This window comes from Esox lucius, chromosome 12, assembly GCF_011004845.1.
Source record: "Esox lucius isolate fEsoLuc1 chromosome 12, fEsoLuc1.pri, whole genome shotgun sequence".
NCBI classification, from domain to species: Eukaryota; Metazoa; Chordata; class Actinopteri; order Esociformes; family Esocidae; genus Esox; species Esox lucius.
Window position 1 is genome coordinate 22,606,183 of NC_047580.1, and position 14,604 is coordinate 22,620,786.

Genomic DNA, 14,604 nt, shown 5'->3' on the forward strand with positions numbered 1-14,604 from the left:
GTCTCGAGTTGATTCCAGGTGTGGCATTTGTATTTGGAAGCTGTTGCTGTGTACCCACAACATGCGGTCAAAGGAGCTCTCAGTGCAAGTGAAACAGGCCGTCCTTAGACTGCAAAAAAGAATCCATCAGCCAAATCAACAAAATATATCTGCCAAATCAACAGTTTGGTACATTCTGAGAATGAAATAACCCATTGGTGAGCACAAAATGGCCTGGACGTCCACGGAAGACAACAGTGGTGGATGATCGTAGGATATTTTCCATGGTAAAAAAAAAAAAACCTTCACAACATCCAGACAAGTGAAGAACACTCTCCAGTAGGTTGGTATATCATTATCCAAGTCTACCATGAAGAGAAGACTTCACGAGAGTAAAAACTGAGGGTTCTCTCTACAAGGTGCAAACCATTCATTAACGTCAAGAATAGAAATGCTAGATTAGACTTTGCCAAAAAAAAAGACAGCCAGGTTCTGGAGCAGTATTCTTGGACAGATGAAACTAAGACCAACATCTACCAGAATGATGGGAAGAGAAAAGTATGGCTTGGAACAGCTCATGATCTGCAGCATACCACATCATCTGTAAAACACGGTGGAGGCAGTGTGATGGCATGGGCATGCATGGCTTCCAATGGCACTGGGTCACTATTGTTTATTGATGATGTGACAGAAGACAGAAGCAGCCAGATGACTTCTGAAGTGTATAGGGATATGTTGTCTGCTCAGATTCAGCCACATTCAGCAAAGTTGATTGGACAGCACTTCATCTTACACACCCAAAACATACCGTGAATGCAACCCAGGAGTTTTAAGTGGAATCTTCTGCAATGGCCAAGTCAAAAACCTGATCTCAACCCAATCAAGCATGCATTTCAGTTGTTGAAGACAAAACTTAAGGCAGAAAGACCCACGAACAAACAACAACTGAAGACAACTGCAGTAAAGGCCTGTATCACAAAGGAGGAAACCCAACGTTTGGTGATATCCATGTTTTCCGGACTTCAAGCAGTCATTGCCTGCAAAGGATTCTCGACAAATTATAAAAAGTTTACATTTTATTTATGATTGTGTTAATCTTTCCAATTACCTTTGAGCCCCTGAAATAAGGGGACTGTGTAAGAAAATGGTTGCAATTCCTAAACGTTAAATATGCTATTTTTGTTCAACCCCTTGAATTAAAGCTGAAAGTCTTCACTTCAGTTGCTTCTTGGTTGTTTCATTTCAAATCCATTGTGGTGGCGTACAGAGCTAAAATAATAATAAAATAATAATAAAAATGTGATCAGTGCCCAAATATTTCGAGACCTAACTGTACGTATTGTATGTTTGACTGCTGAATTATTAATTAATTATTATTATGCCTACAGTGATATTCTCCAAAATGTGAGGTTCGATGCATTTCATAAACATGAGAGTGGGACAGATCCACCCCATGGATGTTTGATGTCTCAAGTGCTGTTAACTGAAACTGTACGATTGTTACTACCAGTCACTGGGCACCGCGGTTGGGTCGCCATTCCCAATAACTTACACACATAAATTCACGGGGAGGTTCAAAGAATAATAGCTTAGAATTATGGGTTTTACCCCTTTTGAAATGTATGTATGTACTGTATAATATTGCTTAATTTTCCATTTGGAATAGGACTGTATAATTGAGTATAGAATATAATTATTAGAATAGTATTACTGGTCCAAGGGCAGTACTGTTCAGATTGACCAATAGCACTGACCAGAATTTTAATAAGTAGGGTGGGGAAGTTTTACATATCACGCCCATATTGTGAACATCACTCTTTTGTTGGCAGAACCGAGTTCCGGATCTCAAGGCTTGCTGAGATTGAACAACTGCCTCAGTGGAGCAATAGATTGCAATGTTTATGGAACTATGCTTTCTAAGTAGAGCATGGGATTGCTTCTTGTCATGATATATATAGTACATTTGATTGTTTCTGCACTAAACTTATCTTAACATGTATGTTCATTTTAAATGTATGGAGTTTATTACAGTTAGGTCATTTTTAATGTATGTAGTATATTCATGTTCTCTTATTTTAAATGTGTCTAGTTCTGTCCTCGTACTGTGTTTGTCTTGATGTTCTGTGTTTTGTCTTGTTATATGCTGTGGGCCACCAGTTGGACACCAGTTGGACAATGGAATGATACGTTACATTTAAATCAATCAGATATGAACTGAATTTTAGTACATACAAGAGTGGCTGGTATGTTTATCCTGTTGATATATGACTTCTGTATTCCAAAGCACACATTGCTAAGATATTCTTTTACATCTCTCACTGCTCACTCAACCAGGATGTATTTCCCAGCACATCCACACTTGCTGGAGAATGCAGTCTCTGGTCAACAACCACAACTGAGCTTGCAGGCATCTGACCTAGCAAAGGGAGTGGCTGGAGAGCGAAATGGCAAGGCAGCATTGTCTGACATCTTATCTGTCCACACCCGACCATGCTGAGCCAATTTGTACGGTTCTCTGCTGGACTCATGGACACTGTCAGTATTTTATAGTGGTAGATGTTAGTGCAGCATTTCTTTCCAGACAAAGGAAATGCCCGTTCAGTGCACTCGTATCTCCGGAGAAGGTTTTCTGTCTGCATTTAAAAAGCTGGTGTGCTCTTGCTGATAAACAAATGTCATAAACTAAGCGATTTCAAGGCATTGTAGACTTTACTCTGACGGAGTGACGGACACTGCTACACCAACAAACTCTTATATGGTGCAGGTTCTGTATAATATGAGAGTTCATTACAAATGACACATAAAGTGATATTTACCCATTGGACACATATCGAATTGTTACTGCTTTTCAGTGTAATTACTTCAGTCCAATCCCAAATTCATCCCTAATCCCTACATTCTATGCACATTTTGAGATATGAGAGGATTTTACAGGATTAAGTAATCTGGTAATAGCTCCAGTTTGTTGTTGAATGTGCAAGGTACAACCGTGTTGGCGAAAACGTTGGGACGCTGTGTAAAATGGAAATAAAAACAGAATGCAAAGATGTGCGGTTCATTTAAACCCAATATTCAATTAAAATAGTACAAAGACAACTTATCAAATATTGAAACTGAGAAATATTCTTGTTCCTTCAAAAATATATCCCCACTATGAATTTGATGCCAACAACATGTTTTAGAAAAGCTGGGACATGGGCAACAAAATACTGGTAACATTGTGTAATAAAAGTAAATAAATAAAGATACAAGCATGTGTAGGAAAGACTGACCAGAGTAAAATGAAAAGCAGTCAACCCAACAAGATTTAAGTGGCAAGTGGATTTTGTGCAAGGACAGATCTTCTGGGTAAGTGGGGCTTGTACATTACTTGGGTTACAGTATCGTCTTTTGGCATGCTCCAAGGGCAGGTGCCTGTTTCTTTTCCAATTTGTGTTATAATGGGGATTTTCATCATGTCTGGCAAAAAAGTTAGTAAACCTGATATCAAGGGTCAAGCATGGCGATGGTAGTGTGTTGTTTTGAATATATCTTGCTGCCTCAGTACCTGGACAAATTGGCATCATTCAAAGAAAATGTATTTCTGCTGTATCAGGAGAAAGTCAGATCGTCCGTCCGTGATATGAAGCTGAAGCACTCCTGTGTCATCCAGCAAGACAATGATACACAAGCAAGTTTATATCAGAACACTAAACCCAGTTGAGAGGTTGTGACAGGACCTGTAATGAGCAGTTCAAATGAAAACAAATTATATTTATCGTGCAGTTTGTCAGAGTTATCTAAGATTAAGACATCCAGTGGAGAAACTTGATGTCACATTAAATAAATGACTTATAAAAATGTTGTATTATTTGTTCACTCAGGTTCCTTTATTTAATATAACATTTTGGGTCAAGATTTGACAACAGTCAATGTCAAAATATGCAAAGAAATTGAAAAAACAATTACACAGACAACATATTTTTTCACAGCCTTGTAGTTTGCATAGGAATTAGTTGTTATTTGGATTTCCACCAGTAACATGGATGTCTAATCATTCAAACCATAAAATTGTGAAGTTAGGTGATCCTACATAATGCGAATGGGTTATATAAATGGACTGCAGTATTTATTGATGCGCATTGATTTGCACCAAACAAGAAAATAAGTTGCAAGCAGAAATTAGTAGCACTTATAAATTCTCCCTAAGGATGTTTGTCTCTATTCTCTACTCAGTTATCGCTGTGGTTTATATAAATTTAATATGCTGTGAAAATACCCCATTAGAAGCTGAACATTTTTATGAAAGACCTCTCTCTGATCAAGTGCACAGACTGTTCTGTTTGTGAGAATATATTCTTCTTTCTGGAGGCTGTTTGAATTTGCTCTACAACAAAAACATTTTCTTTACTAATCCCTGAGGTAGAAGTCGTACAAAAATGTAGTGGATACAGTCACAGCACTAGCCAAGCTCACAGCCAGAGTTCTCTTGAGTTTTTGCAAGACTACAAAATGTCGTTTTATTGTCATATTTATAATGTCAATGAAAGCATTAGTACATAATTGCTTCCCCTACTTTTATGATACTATGGTACATTGTACATTCATTGTACATTTACAAGTACATTCATGCATACACACATACACACACACCTAGTAATACTGAAACAGAGAAAGCCTCTTAAAGTCATGGAAAGCATACTTTATCACATGCAAGCATCTGAACAACTCATGATTGCTCAGTCTTTATCATTTTGCACCACTGCATTGATAGAGATTGTAATTTATTTGCTCCGCTTAAAGATGTGGAATGCAAGTGGGAGCCACTAATCCAGTGAAAATGTTATGCTATACTGTACCTTTCATTCAATTAACATGTACCTCAACTCCATGGGATTGATAGTAATACATTGTGTTGTGTAATACATTAATACATTAACTCATGTAATATAGTTCTGTACTGATGTAAAGTGAAGTGCATTGTGTAATACACTAACTCATGTAATATTGTTCTGTACAGATCTAGTTCTGTACAGATCTATAGTAAAGGGAATCACTGCTTGACTTATTCCCTCTACACTGACACTTCTAATTTTTGAGGAACGGCTTATCGGTTCCTTTTTCTGTGAGGGAATTGTCCCAGATCTGTCCAGAGCACTGTACCGACACATCTATTTTTTAAGGCTACCAGCTCCTTGACTTAAAGTTATAAAATAGCTCTATGAAACACGTAGCCTATAATATCACCTGCCCAGTCAAAACAGGAAAAAAGGTTGCTTGAATTGGCACCAAGGCAGGGTCTGCAATGAAAAAACCCACTTCTTTAAAATCAGCCTTGACAGAGCTGCTGCTCTTCCTGGGGGAAGGCCCATCTGAAAGACGGCACCCTACAAATGGCAGTCTCTTCTTCACTGCTCTGGGGCATTGGGATTTGATCTATAAACATATGGCGCACTAACCAAGACTGACCCTGCTAAGTTACTGAAGCAAGCCAATAGGATCCAGGGTGGTATGCTGCTGACAGATCCGGCACCACTTTCCTCCCAGGTGGAGAACTGAAGGGCATGCTGTAATGCATCGACTAATGTAGCACTGCAGCGATACCTGCAACCAAGGAAAGGAAATCAGTTTTCCTCTACAGAAGAATTGTTTGGGTTGGCGCTGTTGAAAACATGGATTTATGAACACACAAACGCACACACACACACACACACACACACACGTGTCAGGCCGTCAGCTGAACTGTGTTGCACCACATTGTTCCATCTTCATGTGTACTCCCCGGACTTCCTCTGTTCACATGACCTTAGCCCGAGGTCAGCTTGAGTAATGACTGTTTGATATCCCTATCCACGGCAGGACAAGGAAGTCCAGACCCAGGCGTCCTTTGGGATTCGATGCACTTGTTTGTGTTTACCCAAGCAATACAATCTTTATTGTAACCAGAAAAACAGGTGTTGCATAATTCACGGTAAGAAGGAGCAACACAGCTGTTCCCTTCTTGAAACAGGCAGGTAATGGGACAGAACATTTGGGCTTTAGCCCCACTGATAAACTGATGGTTTTGTGAAGAGCAGGTAGTGCAAACATACAGACTCTACACACCCACCCCATGTCAGTTTCCTCAAATAGATTTTATGGCTGACTCTTAGACTGCAGCGCTGTATAAAATGTATTTCTTCTATAAAGTGATAAAATATATACGATTATCCCAGACTCTTATGCATAGTACTTCAAGTGTGTTTTTACCAGGGGGTGGAATCGGGAGTTAATTTGATAAATCAGCCAATGTCAGTCAATCAGTGGCTCCCTCCCTACATGGAAAGCATCTGTCTGTCATCATAAGGCAATGCTGCTCTTTATTAAACCGTTGGGGATTGTAATGAATTTCGTCTGGTGGTTTTCAAGGGCTCTCAAAGGTTGCTGACTGACTCACCTATTTGCATTTCTCACACATGTATGCACACGCACACATGCTGATAATTGCCAAAATGAGGACATCATAAATTATTTGAGAGCTGTCACTCAGGATTAAAGTTCAGGTCTTAGCTACATTGCAGGTTGCAATGAGCACCTACATTAGCTAGCTAGAAGAGGTATGATCTACAATCTAACATCCGGTGTTTTTCCCTGCGTCATCGGGGTTCATGAACATCATCTGTCGTAAGATCAGAGCACAGCGGTTGATCCATGGAAATGTCATTACAGTTTCTCAAGAAACTGATTGTAGCGGTGCAAATAGGTTGTTCTGAATGGCTGCGAGGAGGGATTTCATTTAGCGATAATGGCCGTCTCATAGAGATCTGATTGTTTTTGTGGTCATTGCTCCCATGCAATGTGGTGGGTCAGTGACCGTAGTGTCTGCTCATTAGTATGTCTGCCCATGCCTCTCCTCTGCTTCAGCTGGACCTGCCATGCCAGACCCTGTTACTGTAATGGAGCTACTGCTGCTGCCGCATTTGTCCCCGGACAGCCCCAACACACATCCTCTAGTCCCAAGGACATAAGAATCTGAGGTTGTGTGTGCGAGTGTGAGTGCATACTTCCATCCATGTGTGCTTTTCTGTGTGTGTGTGTGTGTGTGGATGTGTGTGTTTTCGTGCATGTGCGAGAAATGCTTCTGTCGACGTGTTTGAAGTTGGATCCGTTTTATGTTTACAGTACACTACGATTGGGCTGTCTACATTTCATATTGTTTGCCTGGATATTTACAAATGTTATGATTTTCAATACGGCCATACATAAAAATGTGTTATTTTAATTAAAATGAGTACTTTCATTAAAATGATACATTATGTTTGGAGATACAACTGCCAGAAAGTACGGTTTGGCCTGCGCCTCCAACAGGGTGCCATGGTGGCTTACTGGTTAGGGAATCTGACTAGTGTTGTATAGGTCCCAGGTTCTAACTCCCCTAACACGAAATCTATATTGTTCTGTCCTTGAGCAACACAGTTAATCTTAATAGCTTCTTCTCCTCCATAACATTCCCAACCTGTCGTTGCTGTAAATAACAATTAGTTCCTAACCAATTTGCCTGGTTAAATAACGGTAAAATGAAACAATAAAATGTAGGCCTAATCTTGGCACAGTTTAACTGGGTATAGCCCAGAAAGACATTTCACAGACATAATCATCTCTATTACAGTTCTATTTTAGTATTCCCAATAAGACAGTCATTAATAGTCATCAGCAAAACTTCCATTGAATTATTCAGATAATTGTCGCTGAGATAATTATTTTGCCAAATGCTTTTAGATCTCTGCCATGTTTATGGGCGATGCAATGCTTGTGCTGGCATTGCGTGCTAGTGTGCAGACAGAGTGGTCACATACAGAGTGGTCAGAGTTAACAAATGAATCCTGGATAATGAATATTGTTATGCAACTTTGCGTAGATTAGATTAGATTCAAATGTATTGTCATTGCACAGAGTACTTGGACAATGAAATGTAGTACATCATCTAACCCAGAAAGTTCAAATAGCTGTAATAGTCAATGCAAATACAATAATAGGCAGTGCAAATAGTCATCAACGGTGCATATTTTTTGCTGTAATTATAGCAAGAGTGCAAATAGAAGTGTAAGGTGCATATATGAGCATTAATAATTTAATATATACACACTGCTCAAAAAAATATGGGAATACATAATCATCACAGTATAACACCAAGTCAATAAAACTTTAGGGGTATCAATCTGTCCAGGAAGGATAAGTGATTGTGAATCAATGTCACCTGTTTTGGTGCAAATGAAAGTGACAACAGGTGCACTGAAGCAACAGCAAGACAAGCCCCAAAAAGGGAATGGTTTTGCAGGTGGTGGCCACAGACAATTACACTCTCCTTATCCTTCCTGACTGATTCCTCTTAAGTTTAGCATTTTGCTATTTTCCTTGTCACTACTGGTAGCATGAGGCGGTATCTGCTCCTTTGTGCGAGGAGGAACTCGCAGAGCCCTAAAAAATGACCTTCAGCGGGCTACTGGTGTGCATGTTTCTGACCAAACTTTCAGAAACAGACTCCATGAGGGTGGCGTGAGGGCCCGACGTCCTCAAGTGGGACCTGTGCTCCCAGCCCAGCACCGTGCAGCTCGATCGGCATTCACCAGAGAACACCAATTGGCAGGTCTGCCACTAGCTCCCCATTCTCTTCATAGATGAGGTTCACACTGAGCACATGTGACAGATGCAAAAGAGTCTGGAGACGCAGTGGTGAACGTTATGCTGCCTGCAACATCATCCAACATGACCGGTTTGGCGGTGGGTCAATCATGGCCTGGGGAGGCATATCCTGGGAGGGTTTCACAAACCTCCATGTAGTGGCAAAAGGTACCCTGACAGCTGTTAGGTCCCGGGATGAAATCTTCAGACCCATCGTCTGGTGCGGTGCAGAAAAAATTTGGTTTTCCTGCACCAGGTGTCCAGAGTGTGTAAGCAGTTCTTGGATGATGAAGGCATTGATGCCATTGACTGGCACTCACATTCCCCAGATCGGAATCCAATTGACAACCTCTGGGATGTGATGTATCAAGGCATCCATTGTCGCCAAGTCGCACCACAGTCTGTTCAATAACTCACTGATGCCCTGATGCAGGCCTGGATGAGATCCCCCAGGACATCATCTGCTGTCTGATCAGGAGCATACCCAGATGTTGTCGAGGAGTGCATAGAGGCACATGGGCTCCATAAACACTACTGAGTCACATTATGAGTTGCTGTGATGAAATTCATGCAAGCTGGAACAGCCTGTGATTTCAGTCGTTTACCTTGATTGTCATTGTGAGTTTGAATCGAAAATGATGAACAGCATCCTCACATACATACTGTTATTGTCCAGATGGGTCAGGGCAGAGTGTAATGCTATGGAGATGGCATCTTCTGTTGACCTGTACTGGCGGTAGGAAACTGATAGGGTTCCAGTGTGGGTGGTAGGCACACTGAGTTGGGCCAAGAACAGTGGTTGTGGGGGATATCTGTTTAGATTTGTAGCCTGTGATGGCCTGTATGCCAGGGGGATGGCTTTGTAAGCTTCTGCAATGTTTGTATAAACAACGTCCAATATTTTGTCTCCTCTAGTGGGGCACAAGACATTTTGGTGGAATTTAGGGAGAACAGTTTTTAGGTTTAAAAGGTTAAACTCTCCTGCCACTATACATGCTCCATCCGGGTGTACGATTTGTTATTTAGTTTAGCATTAGCATCCGGAGGAATGTAGACCTCAGTAAATGATTGATGAAAACTCCCTCGGCAGATAAAAGGACCTGCACTTAATCATAATGTATTCCAGATTGACAAGAGAAGGGACCCTTGGTATTTACAATATCAGTACACCAATCTTTATTTACATAGATGAACAGTCCACCGCCTTTAGTCTTACCAAAGCTAAAGACACTGCGCCCCATCCTAAAGACGCTGCGCCCCTCAGCGCTCAATGGCGTTGTCCAGAATGCTGTTGTTTAGTCACGATTCAGTCAAAGTCATGGACATTGCAGTCCAAAAACTGTTTTTGGGAAGTAATTCTTATCCAAACCTCATTCATTTTGTTAACCAAAGACAGAACTTTACAAGAAAGAGGCTTGATGGATATAGTCGGTGAGGTGTAACATTACCCTAGCCCAATGGTCACCTCGCTTCCCCTGTTTTTGTTTATGGTCCCGACACCAGCCACTTCCTGTCGGCTCAGCTGACTTGGTAAAGATTGGTGTTTTTTTTATCTTGTGTAGATCGTCAAATACACTATCTGTGCATTGAGCATTGATGTCTAGAAGTTCTTCAGCTGTATGAGATGTTTGCATGGATGTTTTGAATGAACGTACATGACAGGGGTAGCTAAATGACTACTATTTTGCATGTTCTAGACTGATGATAAGCCATGCAATGTGCATGCGCCGCCATGTTGGATATCAGCCATTGTTGACTTTGTCTACAATTCATCTATAGCTCAATGCACATATGCAGGTGGCTTAAGAACACACCTTGCTTAAAGCCTTATATGTAAATTGTTCTGTATACAGCCCAATCTTTTGAAATACATTTTAAAAGGTGGTAGTCCTGATTTCAGATACAGTGTCTTTCAGACCACACTGATTATATTGGAGGGGACTTCAACTGCCTGATAGAGTAATGCCTAGATAGATCCTAAACCCATCAGGCTCCTTCCAGTTGAAGTGAATTTTTAAATACTTATTCACCCTCTTTACTATGGAACATGCTTAACACATATGTGAGACGATTTGTAATATTACTCCATGTATCCATAAAGAAGGAAAGTAAGGTCAAATTAGTACTGCTGGACATTTATTGGACAGAGAAAACACCTATCACATCCAACTATTGAGAAACCTTCTGTTCAAAGCACACTCAACCATGCACAACAGAGGTTAAGTTAGGGGGGTAATACCATGTAAATGCAAGGTCTGTGTTTAGAATGTCATTGTATCACAGGTGTTTAGATAGGGATATATAGACACGTCTTGAAAAGGTCTCTTATTAAAATACATACATGGTATTTACTGTCAAATTTAGACCCCGCCTTCAATTTCTGCCTATTACCTGTTGTATTGCTGTATATGTAAAATTTCTCCAGTTTTGTTGCACAAAATAAAGCAGAAAAACAGCTCCCTCATGGCATAATTAAGACAGCTGGCTGGTCTTTGATCATGCCCTTTACTAACACCTCAGGTTTAGACTTGATGACAGTGCTGCCAGTTAAATCTGACATCTATTTGCCTTTTAAGCTGTTACTGTCCGATGACCATTTACTTTCACATTACTAAAGTCGCTTATCTGATTAAAGGATGTACTTTTAAATTAATGGAAAGATGGATGGATGGATGAGAGAATGGATGGATGGAATAATCGCCTGGGTAAAGTTAATGAGTGAGAGGAGTGTCATGTGTTCTCTCTCTGGGCAGGCTGATGCATCACTGTCTCCAAGGCTAGAGGATAAATCATCGTTCTTTCTCCCTTGCTTTCACCTATACTCTTTCTTTCTATTTCCTCATCCATGGCCTCTCTTCAATCAGCCCTTGTCTCCATGGCAATTGGATGAGGGTTCACTGCATTTTCGATGTCACCTCAGTGAAGAGCAGTGTCTTTTGTAAGCAGTTACAACAGTGGTTTATTTTTAGCCTGTATTTTCTATAATTATACAACCAGAGGCATTCACAAAACATTTCACTAGTAATTCAAATGCCACAGCATAAATTGGTATATGAACTCAATCACTACAAGCAAAGACTTATGTAACTAAGCCAAAATAGCCCCACTAGCAGTCATTTCCAAGGGATGACTTTTCCAATGGAAGGCAGATTGGGCAGTACCTAGAAAGGAAGCTGAGCTTGAGCATGTGAAATCCAGTTGGTCAATATTGATGCATTCTAGCATGTTCACTTAGGAAATGCCTATTCTGCGAAGTGCAAATGTGCTTTCATTCAATTTACTACGCAACCCAGTTGTTTTAAAGTTTAACAAAGTGAAACATAAAAAAAAAAAAATCCTAAAATATTATGCTTTAGGGTTTTCTGACATTCCATTGTACTGCAATCTCCTTACCCCATTCTTTTATCCCCAGTGCAATACTTATCTCCTATATCGCCTCCCAGGCAATACACAATGGCAATACACAATGCAATATATCACAATATAGGACTGAGAAACCAGACCTCCATCTTTTGTTGCTTACTCTGTTCATCCTGCACCACTGTTGCTATCCATCTTTCCTTCTCTGGTGGTCCTCCCTGTCTCCACCTCTTCTCGTTGTTCTCTGGGTTCATAGAACATTTTAGACATTTAGCAGATGCTATTAGTGCATGCACTTTAAGCTAGGTGGGGCAACCACACAACCAAGTAATAGTAACACCATTCTCAATAAAGTAGCTGTTAGCAATGTCAGTAATAAAAGAAAGAAAAATATGTACAAATTGCAATTTAAAAAAAATCTACATTCATGGCACATCCTTCCTTTCCTTCATGTCTCTCTCCTTGTTGGTCTATTGTTTTTAAATCCTGTTCTTTCTCTGATGCACTCTCTCTCTTTCTCTTTCATAGTACCCCTTTCTCCCTGTCTACTTTAATCCTTTGATCCCACTTAACTTTGATCAGAATTAAAACTAATATGTCCTTATTTCTGCTGATCCCATCCTTTTACCCCTCACCGCTGATGCATGGTGCTTAGGCAGAGATGAGAATGTATTGTTCAGATAGTTGCTGGGGACAGTCTCCTCACATGGGGCCATGCAGGGTCAGGGCCAGGGTCAGCTGCTCAGATCCTCAGAGGCAGACAGGTCAGGACAGGTTCATCTGTTACCAGCTGGAGCTCCATACCAGGGTTGAACAGGATGATACAGTGGATGGGACAAGGATGCAATATGAGGATACAGTGGGACGAATAAGGCTGGAGGAGGAGGAAGAGGGCAGACTACAGAGCATGCCAGACTACACAGGAAGGCTCTGTGGGAGTCATCATGATGATGATCAATGATACTACTCGCTTGGTTATTTCAGGCCAAGTTTATGCTTCTCTAAATTTGTAGTGACTGAAGCCTCTTTCTCTTTTTGTTGCTGGCCACAGCCTACCTGTTCCCACCTGTATTTATTGACCTACTGTTCATCACTGGTCATCTTGGTGAACGATGTGGCCTTAAAAGGTCATGTACTCTTATAATCTCCACACAGTTTTCTTAGCCACTGTGCTTAAAAATCGTATGGCTCCCTAAATACACTGCTCCAAAAAATTAAGGAAACACGTAATCATCACAGTATAATACCATATCCATTAAACTTTAGTGATATCAATCTGTCCAGTTAGGAAGGATAAGCGATTGTGAATCAATGTCACCTGTTTTGGTGACAACAGGTACAATGGAGAGGCAACAGCAAGACAACACCGAAAAAGGGAATGGTTTTTCAGGTGGTGGCCGCAGACAATTGCTCTGTCCTTATCTTCCTACTGTCCTTGTCACTACTGGTAGCATGAGGCGGTACCTGCAGTCCATTCAGGTTGCACAGGCAGTCCAGCTCCTCCAGGATGACACATACATACGTGCCATAGCAAGAAAGTTTACTGTGTCTTCCAGTACAGACTTACGAGCATGGAGGAGGCACCAGGAGATGGGCCGTTACATCAGGACAGCTGGACAGGGCCATAGAAGGGCATCAACCCAGCAACAGGACCAGTATCTGCTCCATTGTGCAAGGAGGAACAGGAGGAACACTGCCAGAGTCCTACACAATGACCTCCAGTGGGCTACTGGTGTGCATGTTTCTGACTAAACTGTCAGAAACAGACACCATGAGGGTGGCATGAGGGCCTCATGCTCATAGCCCAGCACTGTGCAGCTTGACTGACATTTGGCAGAGAACACTAGAATTGACAGGTCCGCCAGTGGTGCCCCATTCTCTTCACAGATGAGAGCAGGTTCACACTGAGCACATGTTACAGAAGTGAAAGAGTCTGGAGACTCTGTGGTGAACATTATGCAGCCTGCAACATCATCCAGCATGACCGGTTTGGTGGTAGGTCAGTGATGGGGAGGCATGTCCTTGGAGGGTTACACAGACCTCCATGTGTTAGCCAACTGTACCATGACTGCTGTTAGGTACCGGGATGAAATCCTCAGACACATCGTCAGACCTTACGCTGGTGCACTTGGCCCTGGGTTCCTCCTGGTGCAGGACAATGCCAGGCCTCATGTGGCCAGGGTGTGTAGGCAGTTCCTGGATGACGAAGGCATTGATGCCATTGACTGGCCCTCACATTCCCCAGACTTGAATCCAATTGAGAACCTCTGAGACGTTATGTATCTCCAAGTAGCGCCACAGATTGTTCAGGAGCTGACTCATGGCCTTATTTCACTTAATCCTCTTCATCCCCTTTAGGCCAATAACCAGGGAACTATAATCTTCTACTACTTGGCTATTCAAACTTATTATGATATTTATATGCCTCAAAATAGGCTGCTGAGAAAAGTTGAGAGGACTGAACATACTGTACTGTAAATCAGCCTTAGTTCTTTTGGGACATGTTCACTTCTATTAATTTTGCCAGGACACTTTATTCCACTGATCAAGACCTTCAAAGTGGTTAGAATTGACATACCCTGTTTCCTCATCCAAGTCTTTACGTGGGCATGGCATACTGGAACC

The 14,604-nt window shown here is 41.3% G+C and overlaps 1 protein-coding gene across 2 annotated transcripts in view; it reads left to right on the forward strand.

The window, feature by feature from the left end:
* The window catches only part of dlgap4a (discs, large (Drosophila) homolog-associated protein 4a), a 102,273-nt gene that overhangs the window by 13,070 nt on the left and 74,599 nt on the right, over nt 1-14,604 (forward strand). The gene's annotated exons all lie outside the window — the stretch shown is intronic.